A 25,583-nucleotide genomic window follows, 5' to 3' on the forward strand; every position below is an offset into this window, starting at 1 on the left:
AGTGTGATGCTGATGATAATCACTATGCTTCTTCACAGAGAAGATGAAGAGCTCTCTGCCGGCTGCTATCTTTTTGTTTGCAGTGGGTGAGTTTTCATTTGACACACAAGTTACCACCGTTTATAAATAGCAAAAATTCTCAATGTTACTCAAAAGCAAGGCTGTACAACCAAAATCACGACCACAGAAAAGTTCTGTGTGTCGGAGAAAAAACACCCAGTACCATTTTTTATTTCTCTTCCCCCCGATTTCTTTCACAGCCATCTTGTTAAAAGGTTCCTTTTCTTATTCCCCAGATTCCTGCAGCTGCAGGCACGGGGATTTCCTGTCTTGCCGGCAGCTCCCAGGCGGGTAACCACTGTCCCACCGACCGCACCTCCTGCCCCGCAAAGACCCCACCTCACACCCCCCACACACCCCGCCGCAGGAGACCCTACCGCTGCCATGCGCCCAGCACCCCCCACTCTCCTTCCCCCCACTCTCTCGCCGAGCCGCCGGTTCCGCTCGGTACCGCCCGGTACCGCCTGCGAGCTGTAGGCGAGAGGGATGTTTATCAGGACTGAGCCGGCTGCAGAGCTCTGCAGAGAAAACCCGCCCGGAAGGTGGGTGCGGGGGCCTCATCCCCAGGGCAGGGCACTGCGGGAGAGAGGCGCTGGGGTCCGCGGCACCACCTTCCCTAAACCCGGCCCGAGGTGCAGTCTCGGGCAAATCACCATCATTTCAAAAGGCAAAAGAATCTCTAACAGTCATGTGTGACAATTGCTTATGCTTTGGATTTACTTGATAAATTAGTGTTGGTGGCAAAAAGGACCAGTCCGACGCATTGCCATAGAGGTGATGGCACGGCAGCTGCTCTGTCACCTCCTGTGCTCCACGCGGAATTTATTGCGGGCAGAAACATTCTGCTAGCTAAGAGAGACAGCAGGGAAGACAGGCTTTTGAGCACAAGGTGGCAGTGGGTAAGAGATCACTAGGAGGACTATGTTTTTCTGGAATTAGCTACCGCAATTCCTAGTTCTAGCTATTAACCAATCAAACTAAATTCTTCCTAAGCAGTACTGAGAACACAGGGTACAAAAGAAGAAAAACATAGTTCTGAAGTTAAAAAATTAAGTTGTTGCTTTTGTGCGTTATGGGGTGTTTTTGCTTTTTTTCTGCCATTTTTTGATTGGAAACATGATTGATTCATTATGTTCATCTGAAGAAAATAACACAGAATGGGATGATGCATTGGGGTGCACTATTCTGTTCATATAATATAGGAAATCTAGCAGAAAAGTGGCAAATGTCTCTCTCCTTCATGTCAGTTTCTCCTTTTATTTCAAATAGTTTCAGGACCAGTATGTTACCAATGCACTGACACAAAGTGCTACAGCAGTTCCAAAAAGGTTCTTTTCCAGGTGTTTCTTTAAAACAACAACTAGGAAAGAACAAGTCGGGGCTGAATCCAGAATAAGAGGCGAGAAAAATGTGAAAGCAGTTGCTGATTTTCCCCATTCTTAGAGCATCATATCCATGGGTGAGTGGCCAAGATTTGATTTGGAGATCAGACTAGGAAGGCAGAGAATTCAGTAATTACTCCTGCTGCTATAGAAACAAGGAAGACCTGATCTCAGCCTTCCCAAAAATAAGCTGCACATCCCTAGACAGATGAATCATAACTGTATTAGAAAAGCACATTTCTTTTAGTAGGAAAAAGGAGGTGTCATAGGTAAGGGTATTAAAGTCTCAGCTGTAATCACTCAACACTCTTTTTCATCCAAATCCACTTCTAATACATCTGCCATCTAAATGATGAAAAGAATACCAAGGATAATCTGTAGTTCAGGTCATAGGAAGACATGGTTCTGAATGAGGAAAAGAGAAGGGTTGGTCTTATACAGCATTTGACTCATAACCTTTCTGTAACACCAGCTCCAGCAATACACAGATTTATTTATCGAATAGTAAAATATTTCTTACTCAAAACTAATAAGTCTATTGGCAACTTGTTAAACCCAATAGATATGATGGGCATGTGACTCTGTAAACATGAGGAAAAAAATCATTTATCAACTTAATTATCCACTTCCTGATTAGATCTTTATCTACTTTTCTGAAGAGAGAACAAAATACTTCTGTGTCTCTTTTTAAAAGTGTGGGTGATACTTCGTACATCATGGCTGATTCTTCTGAACTAATAGTTCAAACAGTAAGACATGAAGTAAAACAAGAACAGTGATATTTTATCACTACTGTTTCTGTTAAGAGAGTTTTGAAATACAAAGTAAGATTAACCATTAAAAATTAATTCAAGAATGACATCAGTAATTGATTTCTCTTCATCTGAAAAATGCATATGTTTAGTGCAAAAAACCCCTACCCCATATTTTTCTTTCCAAGAGTGAGTCATGAGTCATTTTGAACATACATTTATGCTCCTTATGCTTTATAATATGAACTTTATGAAGTTGGAATGTAAGTGGCATATTGCTTTTCTCTAGTGCATTATTCTGAACTTCAGATAGAGATGACTGATGGTTTTTGAGTAATTCTGTAGTCTAGTCAGTCGGTTCTGCTGTTGCTCATTAGACCTGTGCAGAAGTGTGCAATGCTCTGCAAGTGATTCCACAGTAATTCTTGTCAGCTGGAAATTATCATTGCCTTGGCTCTTGGTGTCGCTCACTAAAATGCAGTTCCTCCCTCCTTTTTTTCCTCAACTGTATTGCAAGACATTAATTTCTAAGATGTTTCACAAGGGCATGTATGGTCATTTCTGGCCCATACTTACAAAAATGTCTATACATTTGTACTTATCACTCAATAAGCTTCTCAAGGCAGAGCTCTTGCCAGCTCCAATTTATAACCCTGCGGGTGAACAGTGCCTCCCTCCTGTTCAAGGCAGATGCTCCTGGTTATCCAGGGTTCCCAAGTCACAGTGGCTTCTCCAGGGAAGGGACTTGCTCCTCAGATCCAGAATATTCCACCAGAAGCCCATGCAATGTAGAGATTTCAGCAAATAGTCTGCTTCCAGAAACACAGTGGCAAGACCAATGCTGTCTGTCAGATGGGAAAGCTGTGAGGCCAGAGCAGAGCTGGGAGATAAAAATCTAGTCTTTTAGGGCAGAGGCTTAAAGTAATTTATCTGGTTTAAGATGTTAATAACATCTGGTTTAAGGTATCTTACCTCAAAGCAGAGGGCCAATAGCTAGTAATGCTTTCTTGAATACATCCTATTTGTTTCTGCAGTTTTTGTGCCAAAGAATGCTGTAGTTTCTCCAGAAGTATAAAAGATACTCAATTCATAATTGGAAAAAAACCCAAATAGTTAAGCTTTAAGTGCAGATGTCATGATTAGAGGAGAGAAGCACAGTTCAAAGGTGTAACAATATCACAACTGTAGGAAACACCACAGCAAGCATCAGCTCTGTGTTTTTGGGTACAAAACACCTGATAGTGGTGTCATAAAACACAGGAAGAGTTATCCTTTCCTATCTTCATGTAGGAAAACTAACTTCTACTTGGAAACATTAGGACTGATAGGGTTTAATCTTTTTAAATGTTTCTGTCCCTTGTTCTAAACATGAGTGAACTACTTGAGAGTAAACATGGCATAAAGACTGACACAGCTTATTCTTATTTTGTTACACAAAAGGGTATAGCTTGGTTTGTATCTTGTTTTGCTTCTTATAGTCACCTCACAGCAGCTGAAGGTAAATTTTGCCTGTGATGGGTCTTTTCCAGTTCATACATTTTCATCTTCCAGACTGGGACAATGAATTGGTATGCTACAAAGAATTAAGTGAGGATCTAACCTGTACCTGGCTGCCAGTACCCAGTGCTCCAAATACCATTAATTATACTATATTATTAAAATGGTAAGTCTAAAAGTAATAGGGAAAACAAGCTGTCTTTGCTGCTCAGCATGACTCCTACTTGCCGGAGTTTTGTTCCAGCATGCTTCACTACATTGTAGGTTGTTACACAATACTGTTCAAAATCTTTCCTCAAATGTCGTCAGCCTGCTGATTTTTTAAGAGCTTGGTAAGAATGTGGGGGTCTGATGCTGGTTGGACACCAGGTGTCACTCCCCTCTTCGGCTGAACTGGGGGGAAAAAAAAATAATGAAAGGTTTGTGGGTCAAGAAAAGGACAGGGAGATCATTCACCAGTTACTGTCATAGTTAAAAAAGAATCAGCTTGGGAGAAAAAAAGATGTAATTTATTACCAATCAAGTCTACCAACAATTATCAAGTAGGATAATGAGAAACAAATCTCGATCTTAAAAGCACCCCGCCCCTCCCTTCTTCCTGGGCTTAATTTTACTCCTGATTTTCTCTAGCTCTTCCACCCAAGTGGCACAGGGGGATGGAGAATGGGAGTTGTGGTCAGTCCATCATGTGTTGTCTCTTCCTCTCCTTCCTCCTCACACTCTTCCCCTGCCCCAGTGTGGGGTCCCTCCCACAGGTTTCAGTTCTTCACGAACTGGTCCAGTATGGGTCCTTTCCACAGGGTGCAGTCATTCAGGAACAGAGTGCTCAGCACATGTCCCACATGGGGTCTAAAGTCCTGCCTGCAAACCTGAAGCATGAGCTTCCCTCTATGGGGTCACTGGTCCTATCATTAACACGCTCCAGCATGGGATCTTCATGGGGTGGCAGCTTCCTTTGGGCACATCCACCTGCTCTGGTGTGGGTTCCCCATGGGTACAGGTGGATATCTTCCCCACCTTCATGGGCTGCAGAGGGACAGCCTGTTTACCATCATCTTCACAACAGGATACAGGGGCATTTCTGCTCTAGTGCCTTGAGCATCTCCTCCCCTTTCTTCTGCACGGACCTTGGTGTCTGCAGGTTTTTCTTTTCATGTATTCCCAGTCCTCTCTCTGGCTGCAGGTTGTTGTGCAGATTCTTAACTCCATTATCCCAGAGCAGCTACCTGTCAGCTTCTCACAGAAGCTCTCCTTGTAGCCTCCCACTACCAAAACTTTGCCACATAAACTCAATTCAAAGGGTCATTATACATGTCTCCATGCCCCCAACACACTGTTTGAAACGTTATTGTCAAAGATCACCTTAATAAATTACTTTTATTTACATCTTTTTACCTGCATTGAGCACTAAAAGCTAATGCATTCAAAATATAAAAAACCCCAGAAAATAAGCCAGTTTTTATAATATGTTATATATTGTATTATGCCAAGTAGCCAAGGAGATGTCAAATAAGGCACATAAGAAAAAGAAATTTTTAAGTATTTTCTTGCCACTCTGAATTACCAACTACTAGTTTAAAAATTGGTTAAAAAATTTAATGGTCAACTATTGCAGAGTTAATCTTAAACTGATTACCTTAATGGGTATCTTGAGTTGCAACTTTTTTCTTGAGAACACTAAAAAAGAAGCCAGGTAAAATGTAGATAGGCAAGTTAAACCAACATCTGCCCATTGGTTTGTTAAAAAAACAAACAAAGCAGATTTCTGTCCCAGTATCTGCATTACTGGGTTGGTATGGATTTTCCTAATTTTACATCTACATAATTGGGATGCCCCATGAGATTAAGGTATGTTTAGAAAGCAAGAAGTGAGATCAGAAAACACGATCTTAGCCGTGAGATTGTATCATGGGGTACACAGGGTACAACACTGTACGTCATTGGCAAATTCTGATACTCACTACTGATTATTTTGAAACGAAACCCACTGCTCTGCATGAAAAAAAGACCTGTGGCTAAGAGCATCTCCTAAATCTGAGGAAACTACATTACACTGGGAAATTCATAAGGATGATAGAACCATAGCATTTTCAGTATTGGAAGGGACCTTTCAGATCATCAAGTTCCAGACCCCCTGCCATGGGCAGGGACACCTCCCACTAGATCAGGTTGCTCAGAGCCCTCTCCAGCCTGGCCTTAAAAACTTCCAGAGATGGGGCTTCCACCACGTCTCTGGGCAACCTGTTCCAGTGTTTCACCACCCCCATAGTGAAGGACTTCTTCCTAACATTTAACCTAAATTTGCCCTCCTCTACTTTGAATCCATTTCCCCTAGTCCTATCACTTCCTGACATCCTAAGAAGTCCATCTCCAGCTTTCTTGTAGTCCCCCTTCAGATACTGAAGGCTGCAATAAGGTCTCCTCAGAGCCTTCTCCTCTCCAGACTGAATAACCCCAACTCTCTCAGTCTGTCTTCACAGAAGAGGTGCTCCATCCCTCTGATCATCCTCCTGGCCCTTCTCTGGACACACTCTAGCACATCCATGTCCCTCCTGTAACAGAGGCTCCAGAACTGGATGCAGTACTCCAGGTGGGTTCTCACAAGAACAGAGTAGAGGGAGAGAATCACTTCCCTCGACCTGCTGGCCACACTTCTCTTGATGCAGCCAAGGATCTGGTGATCTTTCTGGGCTCAAGTGTACACTGATGGCCCATGTTGAGCTTCTCATCCCGCAGCACTCCCAAGTCCTTTGCCTCAGTTCTGCTCTCAAGCCAGTCACTGCCCAGCCTATATCAGTGCTTGGGATTGCCCTGACCCAAATGCAGGAACTTGCACTTGGTCTTGTTGAACTCCATGAGGCTGTCTTGGTCCCACTTCTTCAGCCTGTCAAGGTCCCTCTGGATGGCATCTGTTCCCTCCAGCCTGTCAGCTGCACCACACAGCTTGGGGGCATCAGGGAACTTGCTGAGGGTGCATTCAGTGCCACTCTCCATGTCACCAACAAAGATGTTAAACAGGACCAGTCCCAACACTGATCCTTGAGGGACTCCACTTGTCACTGGCACCACTTGGATATGGACCCATTGACAGCCACTCTTTGGGTGCAGACATCAAGCCAGTTCTTAATCCACCAAGTGGTCCATCCATCAAACTCATGTTTTACCAGCTTGGAGACCGGGATGTTGTGTGGGACTGTGTCAAAGGCTTTGCTCAGGTCCAGATAAATGATATTGGTTGCTATTCCCTTGTCTATTGGTGTTGTGACCTTTTCATCTATGAAAAGGCCACCAGGTTTGTCAGGCATGATTTGCCCTTGGTGAAGCTGTGTTGATTATCCACAGCCACCTCTTCAATTTTCTCTGCTCCAGCAGTACCTCCAGGAGGATCTGCTCCATGATCTTACCAGGCACAGAGATGAGACTGATCGGCCTGTGGTTCTTTGGATCTTCTTTCTTTCTTTCTTTCCCTTTTTGAGAATGGGCGTTATGTTTCCCCTTTTCCAGTGAGTGGGGAATTCTTTTGCTTGCTTAGAAGACAGCATCACCCCTTTCTGCAAGTAACATCAACTTGACATTGAAATTATCCCTTATTAATGCTCCTTATGATTTAGTTGTCAGGAAGAAAGGGATTAAAGAGAAACACTTCCACAGAGAAGTTCCAACCAAGCATGGGACCCTTCAAGCAGTTTTGTTCAGTTCTTAAATATTGTATCATGATCTGTACAGTTAATACTTGAAATATGTTGGTAGGCAATTAGTATGCCAGCCCAGTTCTTTAAGAACATTGAACAGGCACAGTTTTAACCTTGAGGAAAAAAAATGTCCTGTGTGTGGTAAGGAGTAAACGAGAGAAATATGGTAACAAAAAAAACCCAACTTGGAAGAACAGAAACAGCCTTGTATGTAAGGCTTTAAACTTCTTAGCCTTTTTGTGTTGTTGGCATTTGGTATACCAGGAAAAGTCTTCAGGGCTGAAATCTGAAGTGGCATTTAATCATCTCTGATGCTGTGCAGAGACAAAAGTCAGAGACGTATAACTTATAAGAGGTTTTTCTCATACCTTTGTCATAATTCAAATTCAGTGGGAAATTTTTCTTTTCAAAAGGCATTTGGTTGTTCCTGTGATAAGTGGGAAGTAGAGCTTATGAAGTAATTTCAAAATTTATATGAAATAATTTCAAATTTATATCCCCTAAATGTTCTTTATATCCCCTAAATGTTCTTTCTATCCCACTGTAAGTAATACAACCATACAGGTTTTATCTTGTGTCATGCTGTGCCTTGCAGGTTTAAGGAACTTAACTGTTTTCCACCACACAACAACGATTTGTGGGTTTAAACTTGCTAGAGTTACTTGGGTACTGGAATGACACTTGCTATTTCAAACTTAGGCATTACCTTCAATATTGCAAGATACTGTATTTTATATATAGGTACCTGGAAAATTGTCAGTTGCTGTAATTATGCTTTTTGGGGCAAGGGTAGGAAATGGTAACTATACCCCAATAAACTGTTCATCTTTCATTCTGCCTTCTTTTCTCTGAAGGGAGAGAATAAGAAAAGTTTTTCAGTGAACTGCATCTATCTGGGTAGCAGTGAATTACGCCCATGGCAGCTGTGTAAAAGGAAAGAACATCTCAGTTACACCAAGCAAAGCAGGTACAGCATCTTCAGAAGCTGTGTTACTGAGATGCCCAGCTGAAGCAGTGCTAGTATTTTCTTAAGTATTACTTTCAAAATTGTAACTCACAATATACCCTTGTTATTTTTACCAAGAGCTAAGCTGTGGTTTGGCTTCCTTGGCTGAAGCCTTTGGTGAAGTCCATAGCAGAAGTCTATCAGCTTTTACAAGAGAAGAGTTTTACTTTAAATCACTTGCTAGATTATAAAATATTAATATCAAAAAAAATTAATATCCATAATTATGTTTGCATAGAGTACTTAACCATCTTCCTGTACTTTCTTCGATTTTTTTTTAATTATTAGTTTGCAAAGCACAGGTTGACTCAATACAATGCACTTAAGGAATCCTTGTTGTAGAGCATTAGCCTTTTGAGAAACCTTTTCAAAGTTCAAGTCTTTTTGAGGGCCATTTACTTGCTGCAGAGTGCTGCAGAGGAGATAGGGAAAAAAATACTACTAACTATGTTCTTTGGACGTTTATTTATAGATTCCCTACAGTATCTGATCATTGAGGTAATTTTGAGAGCTCCCCAAAACATCATCTTCTCAGAGTAACCCCTGCCCAAGAAAATCATTGCTCCTCAGTCCTGGAGGATTCTACCAGTACAACCCAAACTGTCACCATGACCTCCTTGGGAGGCTTTGGCCATGTTGTTTTTATTGGAGAGAAAGATAAAACCGGAAGATATTCTGGAGAATTTTTATACAATTCACTACTATAGGTACTCTAGACATTTTGATTTTACCTTTCCAAGTGACTCAGAATCACATTTGCCTAGAAAAAGATTCTTCCTGAAATCAATATAAACAACAGGCAAGAAGAACGACCCTATTCTGTCAATACCACTCAGATTTACTTTTTTTTTTCTAGTGTTTTTAAAGTCTTTCCATGTTCAGTATTCTGTGCCAACTCCATAGTTACAGAAGCATTCCTGCATCTCTTACATGAGCTGCATGTTCCTCATTTTAGGGAAGGGCGTGACACCATCTAATATAAATTTTACCAGATCAAAACCCAATTGATAATAAAGTGGGATGAACCTGCAAATCCTAGCCCATCTGAGCTGAGATACAAAGAGGCACTCACAGAATCAACTTGGTGGATGCTGGTAAGTACTTAAGATGACAATAACTTGAGAACATGGGATGCCTTAGTGTCAGCTCAGCAGTACATAGCACATGTGGCAGGGCAGCAACAGGATGCTACTGAGGAGTGCACACATCCTGGCTAGCAAGAAGGAATAGTATGCAGACACTTATGTCATGATCTCATAAAGGCTTCTTAGTTTTGTTCTAACAAATCCTAAGCTGCTTGCAAAAGAAAGATTAATATGTTTTAATACGGAAGAAAACACAGTGGCATGTCAGCTGCTTAATTACCCTGTCATTCAAACACCATGGCCATCAGTGGTGCAAATGCTGAAGAAGATATCAGAAATGTCATACAACCTCAAATCCTGATTACACTTTCAGTGATTGGCAGTATTACTTCTTTTGGTGTTAAGTTTGCAAAACAATTAAAGATTAAGGTGCTATGATCCTTAAAGTAACAATTCATACCTTACATGTTTTTGTTTTGCATCAGTTTTCCAGACATTCTTCTTTGACAAGAAGGGAAATAATTTCTTTCTGATACAGGATCAGTTCCAGACACATTTTAGGACTGGCAGCAGTAAGAATATGGTGCAGCAAGAGGACAGCACCTAAACTTAGAGCCTAAGAGGTGGAAAAACAGTCATAATTTTAGGAAGATCTACATGCAGCGGCAAGAACTGCTTATCCTGCCCCATGCCACCCTGCACATCACGTTAAGGCTTCACCAGCAGGCATGCACACATGTGTGATTTGTATCATGGAGTCTCTGAAACTGTCTGCTTTTCAAGCTCTGTTATCTGTAGTTGGGTGAAGAATATTTGTTTGTCAGGTGGAACAGAACTCTGAGAAGAAAACTGTCTAAAAAGCAACTGTTCCCACATCTTGGGTATCTCTGCTTTTGTAGGAATCTCTTTACTTTTTTTGTACCACCAAAATCTCGCATGTTCTTCCCTTTATATCAGAAGATCTATGATATTTTCACCATTTCTCTCATAGCTGGCTACCATTTTGGCCACTTCAGGAGGTGTACCCCATGTAAGAAAGTTTCATCTTTGTACAAGGAATGTGGAAATCTTGGAAGCATCCCCTTGTTAATTGACAGCAGACAAATGCTAAAACAAATGCTAAAACAAATCGATCTGCAACAGTGCTTCTACTAAAGCCATCGTTATCACCCAGAACGGATCAGACCAAGGGTCTGTCTAAGACAAGATACTGTGCTATGATGGCAGCCACCAGTGGACACCTGAGGAAGAATGCAAAATACTTCAAGTGTACAGCAACACTTCTCTATCATATTTTATACTACAGTTTTCAGCTCAGGGATTTCCTTAGACACAGGAGGTACCTTTGTTCCAAGACAATCTGAGCTCCTGCCCCGCTGCCATCCTCAGATGCTTCAGTGGTGCCAAGGCATAGGAAGCCACAAGTTCAGTCCAGCCACACACCTTATGACATCAGGCACACGGATCTACTGCAACATTTGAGAGAGGATTTAAAATTAAACTAAAATTAATTTGACCTTGAGTTTTTATACTTCAGAATGCCAACAATACTCCTGGTTAAGAGATTCTTTTTCAGTATAAATAGCTCCTGATGGATATTAAAAGCCATGCTTAGACCTAAACTGTTGCTTACATGTCCTGACTGAGCAGAAAGAATTAATGAAAAGAGAGTATTGCTCTGAAAGAATAAAATAAAAAAAATTTTTAAAAAAAAAAGACTAAAAATATGTTGTAGTTCCCCTTTGGCAGCAGGAACCTCTACTTGCAACAGCAGTCAGAAGACTGGTCCTTGGCTGAGAAAACAGTTCATACAGGATTATGTTTTATTGTTGCCACATAAATGAAGCATCATTTGTTTTTAGCTGCCTGTAGGAAGAAATGCTGTCAATGTCACCATTTCAAATTTAAATGCTATGTCTTCATACCTTGCTCAGCTCAAATGCACAGCCAAGGATGGCCTCAACTGTGTGTTTGGAGTGAAGAGATTCTGGTCCCTCACAGTAAGTGACAGTTTTGTCCTACTACTGGGAATAACCATGAATGTAAAAGTTTTTTCAAATCTTGTCTCATATGCAATAGCATTGTCAAACTCTGCTCAAAAGATTAAGGTAAAACCAACTCATACGAGAGCATGTTTCCATCTTTTTCCATATTTACCAGAGCTCACAAACAAGCCAAAAATATCATATAATGTAACTACAGGAATCTCTTCAGGCAGAAGAAGTGTTCTTCTGAAGTGGGAGGTAATGTTCACTTTGAATCAGGGCATCTTCTGTTATGTTTGTGCTATTAATTTATTAACTTTTAGGAAAAAAAATAGGCTTTCTCATTGATTTGACACTATACTGTATAAGCAAAAGGCACTTAATATAGTACTCTTGCTTCAGGATTCACTGCATTTGTATGGTGGTGTTATAGGTGCTAGAAAGTAGCAAATAACTACACCAATTCATAAACTTGAAAAGTCATTAAAACATCGATTTCTGGGCTCAAAATCATTGACTGGAATGAAGATTCTTTCCAGCTTGCCTTATAAATTGGTGTGCCTCAAGTTTGTCCCTTAGAATTAAGCTTTAAAGGAAAGATCCTCATAAGCCTTTAGTACATACAAGTGACACACCTTGTGTTTCATGTGTACCTAGGGAGCATTCATATTCTTGAGAGCTCCAAAATTTTTATAAGAGCTTGGTAAATATGTTAACCTATTAATCCAGAAGTGCCAGTACATTATAAACAGGACTGAAATAGCATCTCTGGCTTACAAGAGCAACCTCTAGCTGTGTATTTCCGTGACACTGAAAGTTCAAACCCTCACATCAGAGGACTCCCCTATTCTTCAGCAGGAGTCATAACCAACTGACTGACTACAGCAGACACATCAGCTCTACCAGCTGAATTCTCTTTGTGAGAAGTAAACACCTGAGTCTTGAGCGTAAAGTAGAGGGGCCCATAGCAATTTCATTGAGCAAGATGTGATTAGAGGTGTTTGCATTGAAACTTATTAATTCTATGTAGATTCTGAGAGAAAGAGCATCTACAAACTACAAGAATTTTGTCGTAGGGAACATCCCTGGCAAAAAGAACAGAGACTGACAGAGTTTTGAAATATCAGAAGATGTGGGAAGCTTTGCAGTTACCCTATGCATTTTGGGAAAGACAGCAGAGAAAATGTATACTTCATCTCCTGAAATCCCCCTTTTCCCCTTATCTCCTGAAAAAAAAGGCAAAACTGCAGACTAAATGATCCATTTTGTGATAAAGCCAATTTAAATGTTAAGAGATGAAATTTTTTTCCATCTAAATGCTTTAGTTAAAAAAATAAAGTAATATAAAACATAGTATCAAGGCTAGGAGCTTCATTCAGGTTAACACACTAATCTGTTATACAAAATGCAGTTCATGCCCAGGTGGCTATAGTAAACATCATCGGGGCAGATGGAAGGAATACACTCAATAATGAATATGTCAAGTGCAGAGAAAAACAAGTCTCTGTTTCTGCTGCTACACTGGTTTAAGCCAATCTGAAACAAAGAAAACAGCTTAAAGAAATTAGAGGCTAGCCATAGGTCCTCTGCTTTTGCTAACATTCAATAAGTAACCTCTACACAGTTTGCATCAAAAGGCACAAAAGATAGGTGGCTTCATCTCTAAACACTCAAGCAGGCATCTAGCATGGTTTTCATGGTTACAAATAACACAGAACTTCCTGCAGGCACTGCAAAAGATAGAGCAGTGCTAGCCTTCTCCAGTCTCATTTTGCTAAGCTAAGATAAATCATAGTAGTTTCTTCTTGTGTGTCAGACCTCATATTCATTGTATCCAAGGAATTTTATCTCCTACACACAAACCTTTTGTAATTTAAAGCCTGATGGGAGAACAATAACACTATTCTCTCAGCAGCCTTACCAGAGCTTCAAATAATGGTGCAAGCTCTTTCTTCCCTGTCCTGGGAAAAAAACATCTGTTTCCATTTTGAGAGCTTCTGGCTTTACTAGAAATCCCCCTCAACACATGTGTGTCTGCCTTCTGAAATACTGAATGTCATCCTGTCTGTGTTAATCTAAAATTATCCATTTATTTCACTGACATCTCTGAACTTTGGGGTATATCCACATTATTAATTTTGTGCCAAAAAATAACAGACAAGTGTGGTATCAGAAGTAATCCTTGCGAACTTCACTAGCATTTGTGTTCCAAGTTAATTTTATATCTGGATTGCAGTAATTTCCATCTCTGTGCTTTCGTTTCCCAGTATCTCATGAAGATCAGAACAGTAAAACAAAGAGTGAATTATTACCACCTAAAAATCTGTATGGATGGATTCATAACGTGTTCCATCATTAGTGTATGATTATCAGCATTTATCCTCAAAGAGGCCCACTGCCTAATAGAACCTAGTGGATGAAGATTCCCAGAGGTATAAATTGCAATTAAACACCTCTCATTAATTTTCAAGTCCCTAATTATGAAAGGTGTGTTCCAGTGAAATGTAGAGAATGTTACAGCTGCTTCACTGCTGTTATTACTAATCAGATTCACATAACTAGGATCTCAGTTAAGCAAAACACTTAATCCTGTGCTTAAATCCTCTTAATTTAAGCATGCTCTTAATTTTAAGGAAATGCTTTGCTGCCTTGATTTCTAATAGCCTAATTAAGACAGCATGATTTTATTCCCATTGTTAAAGGTGACATTTTGTTTATACAATTTAATTAATCTTAATTTTCTACACAGAACCTAATAACATTCATAGAAACATTAACTTTTCCCTCTTACTAGGTACCACAAAATGAGAACATCCTTGGAAATTACGTTAATGTGGAAAGAATACCCAACAGATGAAGAGACTCATCAGATTGTATCTTTCTAAAGGACAGAAAAGTTATTCTAAATATCTCCATGGCTTATTATAGAGTTAGTATCTCAGCCTATAATAAAGCAGGAGAATCTTCACAATCCATCTGCATTGTCCCAGACTTCTCTGCAACAGGTACTTACTTTATAATTCATTAGAGAAGTGGAGAAGTATTATGGGTAATCCCTAGGCTACCTAAGAACAGTCTTTGGGATAAAATTAAGAATTCTGTTAAATATTTATTACACTGGTATTTTTGCATAACAGAAATCGGTATTATTTCTAAAGGAAGGATTGTGATAGAATTTAACTAACAGGCTAAGCATTTTAACATTCCATTTAGTACTTCTTGTTCATTCAAACTAGACAAATAACTATGTGCTAGATCTACCTGTGATTAGTACTTAGTAAATAATATTTGAAAAAGAAAGAAAGTAAACAAGAGAGGATAAAATTGCTTTCCTGTTTATCCCTCTCTAATGTTATATTTGTTCACAGACCTGCCTGGCCAAATCCATGTCAAACATGAGGGAATTAGTGCAGTTGTCACCTGGATTCCAGAATACTGTCCAAAATGTTTTGTGGTTGACTGGGGCACAATTAAAGAGGATATGCACGTGAAAATATTAACTACAGCTACTGGAAATTTCATGCTAGGTAACAGCACCCACCATATCTACTTAACCGGTTATTCTGGTTGGAGAGGGTAGGATTTTCATCCTTTTTTTAAAAGCATACAGAAGATCCAGACAAGTGAAACTCTTATCATTACTCAGTACCGAGACATCTTCTAATTTTTAGTAATATAAAGACAGATAGAAAACAGAATTTTCAGTAGGATTCCTCTGGTCACAAGAGGCAAGAAATGTTGCTAAGCTGCTGTTGCCGGCACAATGTCTCTCCATGTGCCCATCTGAAGCAGACCTACACACTACTGCCTCTGAAAAATAATAAAAAAATAAAAGTTTCTTTTGTCCCAAGATAACTTTCACTTAAAATATAAAATTCTCTGTTATGGTCTCCCTCATATTATACACTGGGATGTGGGTGTTCTTGTCAGAGCTTAAGTTGACAACAACAGTATTCCACTTACCAAACTACGCACCATGACCTGCAACCAGAAATAACTTTATAGGATGGTCATGGAAAATCTTAATTAAAATCATGTAGGTGACTTGCGAAGGCCATTGAGGGGTGGTTTTTATGTACTGCAGAGAACATTTAGCTTCAGAGTTGTGTAACTGGGTGCACTGTTTTGCTTTGTGCTTGTGCAACATCTGCCTTGCCACGTTACATCTATCTGTTTTGATTGTTTTTAGATATGCTAGCTGTGGGGGAAAGAACAGCCTTGAACTAAGTTAACTACAGCCATTTTAGTTCCCTGCTTCTCTTTTGGCAGCTCAAGCCTTCTAGAGGGAGACTACAAACAAATCTGGCGTCTTTTAAAACAAACTTTGTTATGCCTTTTTCTGCTTTTGAAATAGTTTTTATTAACTGCCTAGACACAATGAAGAAAGACCATAAAGCACTGTAAACTTAGACTGTGCTTTGAGTCTCAGAGAGCAAGAACTATACAGAAAAGTTATGAAGTTGTTTTCTCTCCTCCCTTTCTCTATAATTAATATCTTTTCAGTAAACTCTTATGTACCTTTATTTTTTCCAGATAATTTTCAGCCATGTAAGTTGTACAAAACAATGATGCATGCATCTGATGTGTCAGTGTGAAAGTTTTACAAGACATGAAAAGACTTTTGGTGTGACCCACTTCTACTCTGTTGAAGGAGGTATTCCTCCCATTTATGTAACCTCATTCCTTACGTTTGTTATTTCCTAACTGCAGCAATAAGAGAAGTTTTACACAAAGTTTCCTTTCAGTGGCTTGACAGCATTCTCCAAGTAGCCTGGCTTGGTCCTAGCAGTTATGCAGTGTCTGTGAATGACCCAAATGTTTTCTTTACTGACAGGTCCACTGACATATTACTGTTGCATATCCCATTACCAAAATAACAAGAGGATCTCGAAGTAGCTATTATATGTATCTCAAATTTAACTATGTCCAAAGTTGGATTTTCCAGTCCCAGTTCAATAGTGTCTTTTATTGCAGCTGAACTGAGTACAGCTGTGGCTAAGAGAGTAAAAGTGCCTGCAGTATGACAGGCACAATTTCTGCCTACTTTGCGATTGTTTAAGACAAGAGGTTTTTACTTTATGGAAGCCACCCTTTCTCTTCCATCCTTTCTGTTATATTTATTACATTTAGAATCATGCAAGAAGCTCCCTAGGCAGCAGCTAGGTTTCATTCTTGTATGTTTACTGCACAAGTATTGATGCATAGGAAGTCTTTCTGCCATCAACGCGCTTGCAGCAAGCATGGGCAGAGCCCTTCTTAAATCTTTGTTTTGTGAAGCCAAGCCATGATTGATGCATAACTAAAACTATTATCCAATTTTAAAGTTCCTAGGACAGGTCCTGCTAATGTGACAGTTCTGAATATCACAAAGCACTCTGCACTTGTGGACTCAAATAGCTGCCGAAGACTGTTTGGGCTTTCTCCAGTGGCACAGGAAAAGGAAAAGGATTTATCAAGGAAAACGTCTCTGGGTAAGTTACCAATAATCAGAACAAAGCAGCAGCTCAGAGCCACAACAGAAAATCTTCATACAGATGTTCACGTGTTGTTGCATCACAATACTAACTTACTTTGATTTCTGTGGAAATTTTGTACTTCCTAAGGTAATTTCCTGGTTAGAATACAATGTTCTAGATAGTCCTAAGAATACTAGAATTTTCTAAATATAATATCAAATTAAGTATTGAGAAGAAAATATTTCCTTGAAGCTTATACTTATAAAACTACTAAGGAATTCTCTAGTAGCACTGAAAAGAGTATGCACACTTTCAGGTTTTTTTTAGGTATTAAGATTTCAGTCACAATATTTTTATGTTTCACTTCAACTCAGCCAAGCTTGACTTTGAACCTTACTGTAGGACTTAATAAATTATATATTTATTTTTTAAACTCAGTTATCAGGGAATATAGTTTTTATTTATTACCTATTGTCAAAGACAGTATTACTAGTTTTATTTTTTGAAATATTTTCTTAAATTCACAGGATCATAGAATGTCAGGCTGGAAGTGACCTCAAGGATCATCTCGTCCAACCCTTGAAATACTACAGTATATATGAGATGTCTCAGCACCCTGTCAAGCTGAGACTTAAAACTTTCCAAAGTGGAGGAATCTACCACTTTTCCTGGGAGACTATTCCAATGTCTGACTGTCCTAATGGTGAAAAATTTACCCCATGTCCAATTAGACTCTCCCCAGATGCAACTTGTGCACATTGCTCCTTGTGTTATCCATGTGATTCCTTGTAAATAGGGAGTCTCCATCTTCTTTGTAGCCCCCCTTTAAATGCTGGAACATGGTAATAAGGTCTTCCTTAACCCTCCTCTTCTCAAGGCTGAACAAACCCAGTTTTCTTAGCCTCTTTTTAACTTTAACTTTTTTAATTGATAACTTTTGTGTTCTACTACAAAGAATGAAACTTATACACATTGAAATAAATGAATAGTTGTGAGCTTGAACCAACCCAGTTTTCAAAAGAAATCCTTGTAGTTCTTTTGATAATCATTTTTCATCTCTTCTTCAGTGGAAAGTCTTCTTGCCATAAATAATAATACATTAACTTTCATTACTGGCTTTCAAGCAAAATTAAAGACATGTTATGGAAAACTCAGAGTACCCAAGACCCAACAGAGAAGAACAGCAAGGGCTCTATGATTCATGTTGACCTGTGCCTTTACAGGATCATAAAAAGTAACAAAAGCTTCAAGTATGCTTTGCTAACATGAGGTCTGGCACCCTATTCATTCAGTATAACAGTGGTGTGATACCTGATTGCCATCTTTTCCAGGCAGGAAAAATAATTTTATTGGAGAATATGAGGGAAGGAAGCCCACAGGCCACAGCACCATTTCCACTTATTTCTACCATTTATACTGTAAAGGTCTTAATTTCATAGTTGCAAACTTGAAAAGTGAATTTTCCCTATTTCCCTATCCTACAGCATTGTCATGCCGTATACACAGCCTTCTGCACTCACCACCTAAACATCCTTGGTATGATAAGGTGGATTTAGAATATAGATAAGTACTTTTGAGAACTCTTTTACCCAGCTAAAGAACATCTGCATAGTATTGGCTTCCTCCAGGCATGGCTTAGGGCACAGGAGTTTTGTCTTTTCTCCAGTCAACTAAGCTGATACAGACTCAGCTGCTGGAGTTCACCTAACCATCTCCTTCCCCAACCCTTCCTGAGCTTCAGCTGCTACTCTTAATTCTTCTATCACAAGTTGCCATCTTACTGGGCTGAAGGAAAAAAACCATCTACGGTGTGGGGATTTCAGGGTTCACTAATGCTGGCGAAGGACCTACAGCTCTTTCACAGCCTTTCGGCACTCCAAAATGTGGTACTGTGGAAGCTCTGTGCGTCTGTGTTACCCACCATCAATCCTTATTTTATATGGTATTAAACTTTCCTGCTTTTCATGGAGTAACAAAGCATTGATCCACAAGATTTATTATTCAATCCTTAGTTACTGGTGGCAAAAGCACAGAATTTTTCCTTTGCTAGAGGTGAACTATGAATCACAGAACAGCTCTGCCTGTTTTTCATTTCCTAACATAGTGGGAAGACCTAGCTAGGCTTCCTCATTTCTGAAATATTTTCTGACCTTTTAATGCTAGCTAGACACACATATCTTTACTTATTGCTGATTCCTGTCACATATTTTAGCAGCTTAAGTATTCTGCCTGTGACTAGTTAGGTTCAATAGCCTTTGCTCTTGGCAAAATCCTGAGCAATCACGTAAAAAGAGTTTCCACTTAGACCCCTAAGCCATTAACTGGAAAAAAAAAAAAAAAAAAAAGAGAAAACAAGTCTCTTTTAGTTTTTCAGTTGCTCCTATTGTGGGTGACAACTAATAATGTAAGTGCATTTTACTTAACAGGTCCTGTAGTTTGCTGTCAAAAGTTTGCTTTTTTCAAAGGTGCCTGGATAGGCCAAGAACAATTGGCCTATATATTACAGAAATGATTATGTTTATGAAGTGTCATATATTGGGTTGGCTAAACACAGGTTCTCAAACATTTTAAACATTTTTCTCAAACATTTTTCCCAGTTAAACTAAATAAAACTCTACTCTAGACCCTTGTTGGCTTGACCACAGCTTCACTCAACTGCACCTTTTTATTAAAAGAAAAAAAACCACAGGCCACAATATTATCAGCCACAGGAAAAGTAACCTGTGAAATTCAGACAGATCTATGCAAATATTTTTTCCCCACTACAGTTTTTTTTTAATTAAATGAAAAGAGGATAAAAGCAAGCAGTCATATGTGAAGCAGAAACAAAAATAAGTTAAAAATCTTCCTTAAATTCAACAGGGTTTCCACTCTCTCCCCCTTCCACCAAGCTCCTTTCTCCTGTCAACACAAGAAACTGAAGTGTTTCCACTGAAGCTTTTCTACAGAACATTATTCCATGCATTCTGCTGAACATATGCTTGGATAGGTTTCAGTTTCTCAGGGAAATAACAAAAATGCAGAGTTAATTTGTTGCAACGTTTTTAAATGCAAGAAATTATATTGAATTTAAACATTACATTTACTACTTTCCCCTCCCCAAGATTTCAGAGGTTAATCCATTAGAAGAACGTGAGGAAGAATGTGAGGTTTCTTTGTCTCAGGTTGCTTTTTTAGCAATTTGCTGCTTTTCAAATACCTTTTTAAGAAAAATTATGTAGCTGTTAATTTTTAAGAAAGAAAATTTCATTGGCTGGTAGTTAGGAAAAGAAAGAGCAAACAATCATTTTGCAAACATGGTTTGTCACTATCATCAACACAATCATGTACAGGCCACACTTCCCTGGCACTATTTTTAAACTTATGGTTTAGCTATCTGAAAAGAACACTTGTGAGAGTCTGACCTCACTGATTTGCAGTTGCCTCAAAGGAGCAATTTTAAAGTGAATAGCCCTGGCTAGGGTGGAGGACCTGGCTGGCCAGAGCTGAGCAGGGGCTGACACCTAAGGATCTGATAAGACCTACTGGGTGGAGACTCCTCCCCTTCTCTGAGGGCCAGCCTGCAATGCTGGGACGCCCCTGGAAGCAGGATTATGTACCTGGCTAAAGTGGCTGGAACTGATGACTGAGTGGGGGACTGCACCCTTCTGCGGAAGCTTACCCCCTCCAGGCAGCCTCTCTTTTAATCAGCCTGGCTGACTGACAGCTGCCCCTTCGGAACAGAAGGAACTCAGGGATTTATATGTGGCTGTCCATGCTGTGGCTGTTTGGTCATCTCTTGACCCACTGCTGTTCTGCATGGGGCCCTGTCCAGGATCACCCCCATCCTCACTGGGCAGCTGGGCCCCTGGTGGTGACTCTCTCTCGTTCTTTCTTACCACTTTTCTCTCCCTCTTATATCTTCTTTTCCTCTCCCCCTCTTGCCTGGCTCTATATTTTTGCCTGTGTCAATTGTCAAATAAAATCTGTTTACACCTGACCGCTCTATGGTTGGACATCATTTCGCAGATCCAAAACAAAAATAGTTTTTAATGTTACCTCAGACTGTAACAACACCTCAACCCTCACTCACTCTTCACACACTGCTGGGGTTCCTGTGATAGCAGCACTGCTCTCACTGCCTGAGCTCAACATTTATTACCCTTTCAAGCACTCCAACTCCTCCAGTGGGGTGTGAGGGGTTGGGAAGCATCTCAAGCAGGGATTAACAGCCAACATGAGATGGAGGTTTGCAGCAAAGGTAGACAAATAGCTGACTGCAAACAAAATTGTATTGATGTGTTAACAGGTAATGTAGTACTATAATTAACATTATTAATTGTATTAACAGCTGAAGCATGCCAACTACCAAAGGCACAAACCCTATGACTATTATCAGGACTAGGAGGTATCTCACAAAAAAACCCCACCCCAAACTCTACCAGTAGAACCTGAAGCATATTAAAAGCCACTTTCTCTCAAATCGTCTTTGATTAAATCAGACCTGCTTCAGGGTTGTGACCCAATCATAAGGTTCTGGAGGTCACATAATAGCATGGGGATTAGGAATAATTCTTCTATGATGAAGTGTTTTTCTTTGCATGGTGGATTTAAGGATTCAGAACATATATCTATGTATCTGAAAAATACAAACCCAAAAGATTCACACCCCCCAAAAATTCCAGGTCTTTTTTTAACTAGATTTCACTTATAGGAGTGCCAGGTTGACTTCTGTTTGAAATATTTCTCTTGCAGAGGCAATATAGCTTTTCTATACTTCATCACATAAGTCTGGTTCAATGTCTCCATTTCCCACCAGATAAAGGAGAATTCGAAGGTTTTGTGAGTGGCCTTTGCTTCAGCATGATTTTCATTTTGGTTTTTAAACCTCTCACTTGTTCTATGGTGCTTAAAAGGTAAGAAGGGAATGTTAGCAAAAAGTGTTAGCAGCACTTCTGTTTTGCTTAGCCACAAGTTCCATATCACTGGGCCATTTTTATCATTAAAAGCAATGCAACCCAAAAAGCATGCAATACAAAAGCCACTCCACTCATTTATACAGTGAGAGCAAGTACAAGCCACCATAAGCTGATTGAAGTAGTTTGTAAAAAAATCTATAGTATTTTGCTTTTGATACCATTACCTGACTACCTTCTGTCTCAAATAGCCTTGAAAAGAGCAAGGACCACTAGTCACAGTGAAAAATAGGTTATATATATGGAAAAAGAATGAATTTAATTGTCTTGATCTTTCATTCCTAATTGACAATCATGTCTCTTCTACTGATATATGAAAATAAATTCCATCAGCATTCATAACTCATGTTGCCAACTAAGCAGTTTCCTTGCAAGTACATTTGGATGTTAACTGTATAAATTATGCACATAAGTACATAATGAGAAGGAGTAATGAATGGATGAGTAGCAGCAAGAAGGAATAACAAGTTTGCCTGTAAAATATGGGTAAGGTCCTTTTATTTTAGGAGAAACTGACCTCTCGGGTAATAAGGTACACCTTCTCAAATTAATCTAAGTTATGATATTAGGGGCATACACTACCACTTAAAGAAAAATGATTTGCATAGTAATACTTTCTAAGAATAATTTTCTGATAAACCTAGCTGCATAAAGCCACTTGTATTACTATTTTGACTGCATACAACACTGCCCTCCCCTTCTGAGGCACAAGCCTCAGAAGCTGAAATGAATGTTACTCACTTTTATCTCTAAGTAGACATTTTGCATCTTCCTCTCTCTGCCTCCCCCGTTTAAGCAAGTTTCTGCTCCAGTTTTGCTGACACCAGACACTAGAAGTCCTTCCTCTAGGACACCTACTTATCTCCCACCCTGCAGAGGGGTGGCATTGGGATGGGAATCCCAAAAGGAGTTCTTACTGAGCTGATTGATCCCATTAGCATCCGTCATCCCTCTCTGCTCATCACTGGCACCTCTGGGAGCAGAGGGAGACTATTTCTTGACATTTTTGAACTGATCACCACTGTGCCAGCAGCTGCTCTCAGAGCACGCCCTGTCAGCTCCAACTAACCATTATGTTTTTGGAGCAGGAACTTTTTCTGCTTTCCTTTTAAAATGTCTTTGATTTTCTGGCTGACCTGAACTTGATTTGGCACTCAAGATCTGGTTTCTCAAGCCAACTTACGAGGCTTTTACCAAGCAGACTTCTATCTATCTTAGTCAAGCACCAGACAGAAGCAGGTAGGTATCTACAAGCTGAATCTAGGACACAGAATGAAATCATCAGCAACAATATTTCAGAAAACCCCTGACAGGCTGCTGGTAATCAAAGGTTTTGCTGAAAAATCAGCATTTCTTCCTTCAATAGAGGAAGTATGAACTTCCTGATTCCCGATCAGGATTTCTTGCTAGCTGTCTTCCAGATAAATGTAGATAAAGAAGTGGTCCACACTAATGGTGTTGGATAATCTTGTAAAAAAATAGATAAAGCTGAACTAAGGAGAATCAGATATACAAATGTACAGCTGTGCAAAGTCAGAATTTCAAAAGTGATGCTGTTAGGAGATTGCAGTTTCACAGTTCAGGTGAAGACACTGATCTGCTTATGAGCACCAGGCAGCTTCCAGTTCCAAAAGCCAGGATTCAGATGCTTCTCACTGACCACTCCAGTAAAAGTAATGCCACCTAATCCTATTGTCTAATTCTCCAACATTCTTACCTAATTCTCCACCGTTTAGATCTGCAGAATCAATACTTGTTTGAAGTGAGACTTCTCAAAGGCAAAAAAGTACTCTAACATATTCTGCATTTAGAGAATTTCTGCCTTAAAGGAAGTGCAAGACCTGAAGCTGGTTTTGATCTAACAATAAGCTTATCTGGAGTTGAACTGGATAGAGGCTGAAAGAATAATTTGCTGCGGTGAAGAAGTGCAGGTGAAATACATTGAGACTGTGTGCTATAGGAGGGAAAACTTTATATCATTTGAACTATGATATAGATAGTTTTAAAGAAAAATATTCCTATTTAAAATGTACTTAGCTGGTCCTGCAGAGTCTAAAAAACTATAAAAGGCAATGAAGCGTGTATAAGCTATGTCTTAGAGAAATATTGTAATGCTGATAACATGGCAGAAAGCAAAACATCAGATAGGATTTGGGGTAAAGTAGAAAAAGCTCTATGTGAGGAGGCAGTACACTAAAGCAGTTACTAGATATATTGCCTAGAAGTAATGTGATATTATGAAATCTCTGTAACAACTATAGACAGAAATACATATGTAGTTCAGATACATTGTAAGATTACTTAAAGCACACAAAGTGTATTTTATATTCTGACAAAGCATATTTTATTGCAGTCTAAGGCAATGATACGTCCTATGGTATAGAGCAGCAGTAGGAACTGGAGACCTTCTCAATTCAGTCAGCACACAGAGACCTGGAAAACAAACGATGGAGACTAACATGGCCAGACAACCACCCCATCAGTGTCCTGCTCTTCACGTTTAGATGTTAGAAGATTCTTTGAAGATACTTCTTCATCTTTAATGTCTCTTTCAGACAGAAACTCAGAGCTTATTTTAGATTTGGTAGGTGTAGAACTCAGGCTGCTGTTTGTAATAAGTATGATAATGAAGGTACGTATCACACAGGTTTTAATTTAAAACAAGGCAAAAACTGATAGTGCAGATTTTTCTACTCATCCCAGTACAAGACAAAAATTGAGATATTTCATGTGGGACTGTCGAGATTTCAAAGAACAGCACACTGATTTCCAAGTCAGAACATAAATTGCAAGAAGACAGACAATAAAAACCAATATACACATTTCTTTCTTGCAGAAGAACTGTGACAGTCTAAAGAAATTTAGAGCAGCTGAGTAGGGGGAAGGAAAAAAAAATAGACCAGTAAACATACCAGCCTGGACAAAATTTTAAAAATGTTATGGAAAAACTGGGCAAGCTCAGCAGAACAATCTAAGTAGAAAAGAAGGATGCTTGGTGTTACCAACTGCTCTCCATTTAATCATCCAGAATTTGCAAAAGCCTGAAACCCAAGGTATACTTAGATCACAACATGGCATTGAGCTTAGTAACAAACTGCATGCAGCAGCTGATAGCTAAAGCTTGTTTGGTTTCATGTTCATGTATCAAAAACAAGTTAATTACCTGGCATGTTATATAGACAGGAATAGGCTGCCTGTGTCCTAGCTTTATTATTCTGTTATTCATTTCAGAAAATTGTCAATTACACTTTGCAAAAGTACTGTACTGGTACTGTAATTATTCTTTCTCCTTGTTAGGTCTTGCAAACTAATGGGAAACCTGTTTCAAAGCCACTTCTTCAGGCCCTGTCAGACAATTATAACACCAGCCTTTTTGTCATAGAGCATGAGTCAAAGACTCCTTGGAAGCTTGACCTTGTTACAGATGGTGATGACAGCAAGTGTGACACTAACCTGCCAGACAAACCTAGCAATAACACAGACATAAAGAAAACCCTGAAGGAGCAGTTACAAGTGAAGAAGAAATTGTTTCCATTACAGTACCACTCCTGAGTGACTATACCAGCATGGAGGTCAGACAAAAAGCCCTGATGAGTCTGACAGTGAAACTGCCTGAAAGACCTCATCTGGAAATGGAAGTAGTAAGCCAGCACAAGCTCAGCTTCAGGTTTTCTTTCCTCCCCACGACTACATCAAACAAAGCCAGGTAGTAT

General features: G+C 39.5%; 1 pseudogene; it reads left to right on the plus strand.

The window, feature by feature from the left end:
• Positions 1–43: 43 nt before the first annotated feature.
• LOC115599924 lies at positions 44–25,422 on the plus strand (annotated as a pseudogene).
• The last annotated feature ends 161 nt before the right edge of the window (positions 25,423–25,583 follow it).

The sequence above is a fragment of the Calypte anna genome, chromosome Z (assembly GCF_003957555.1).
Source record: "Calypte anna isolate BGI_N300 chromosome Z, bCalAnn1_v1.p, whole genome shotgun sequence".
In the NCBI taxonomy this organism is placed as follows: Eukaryota; Metazoa; Chordata; class Aves; order Apodiformes; family Trochilidae; genus Calypte; species Calypte anna.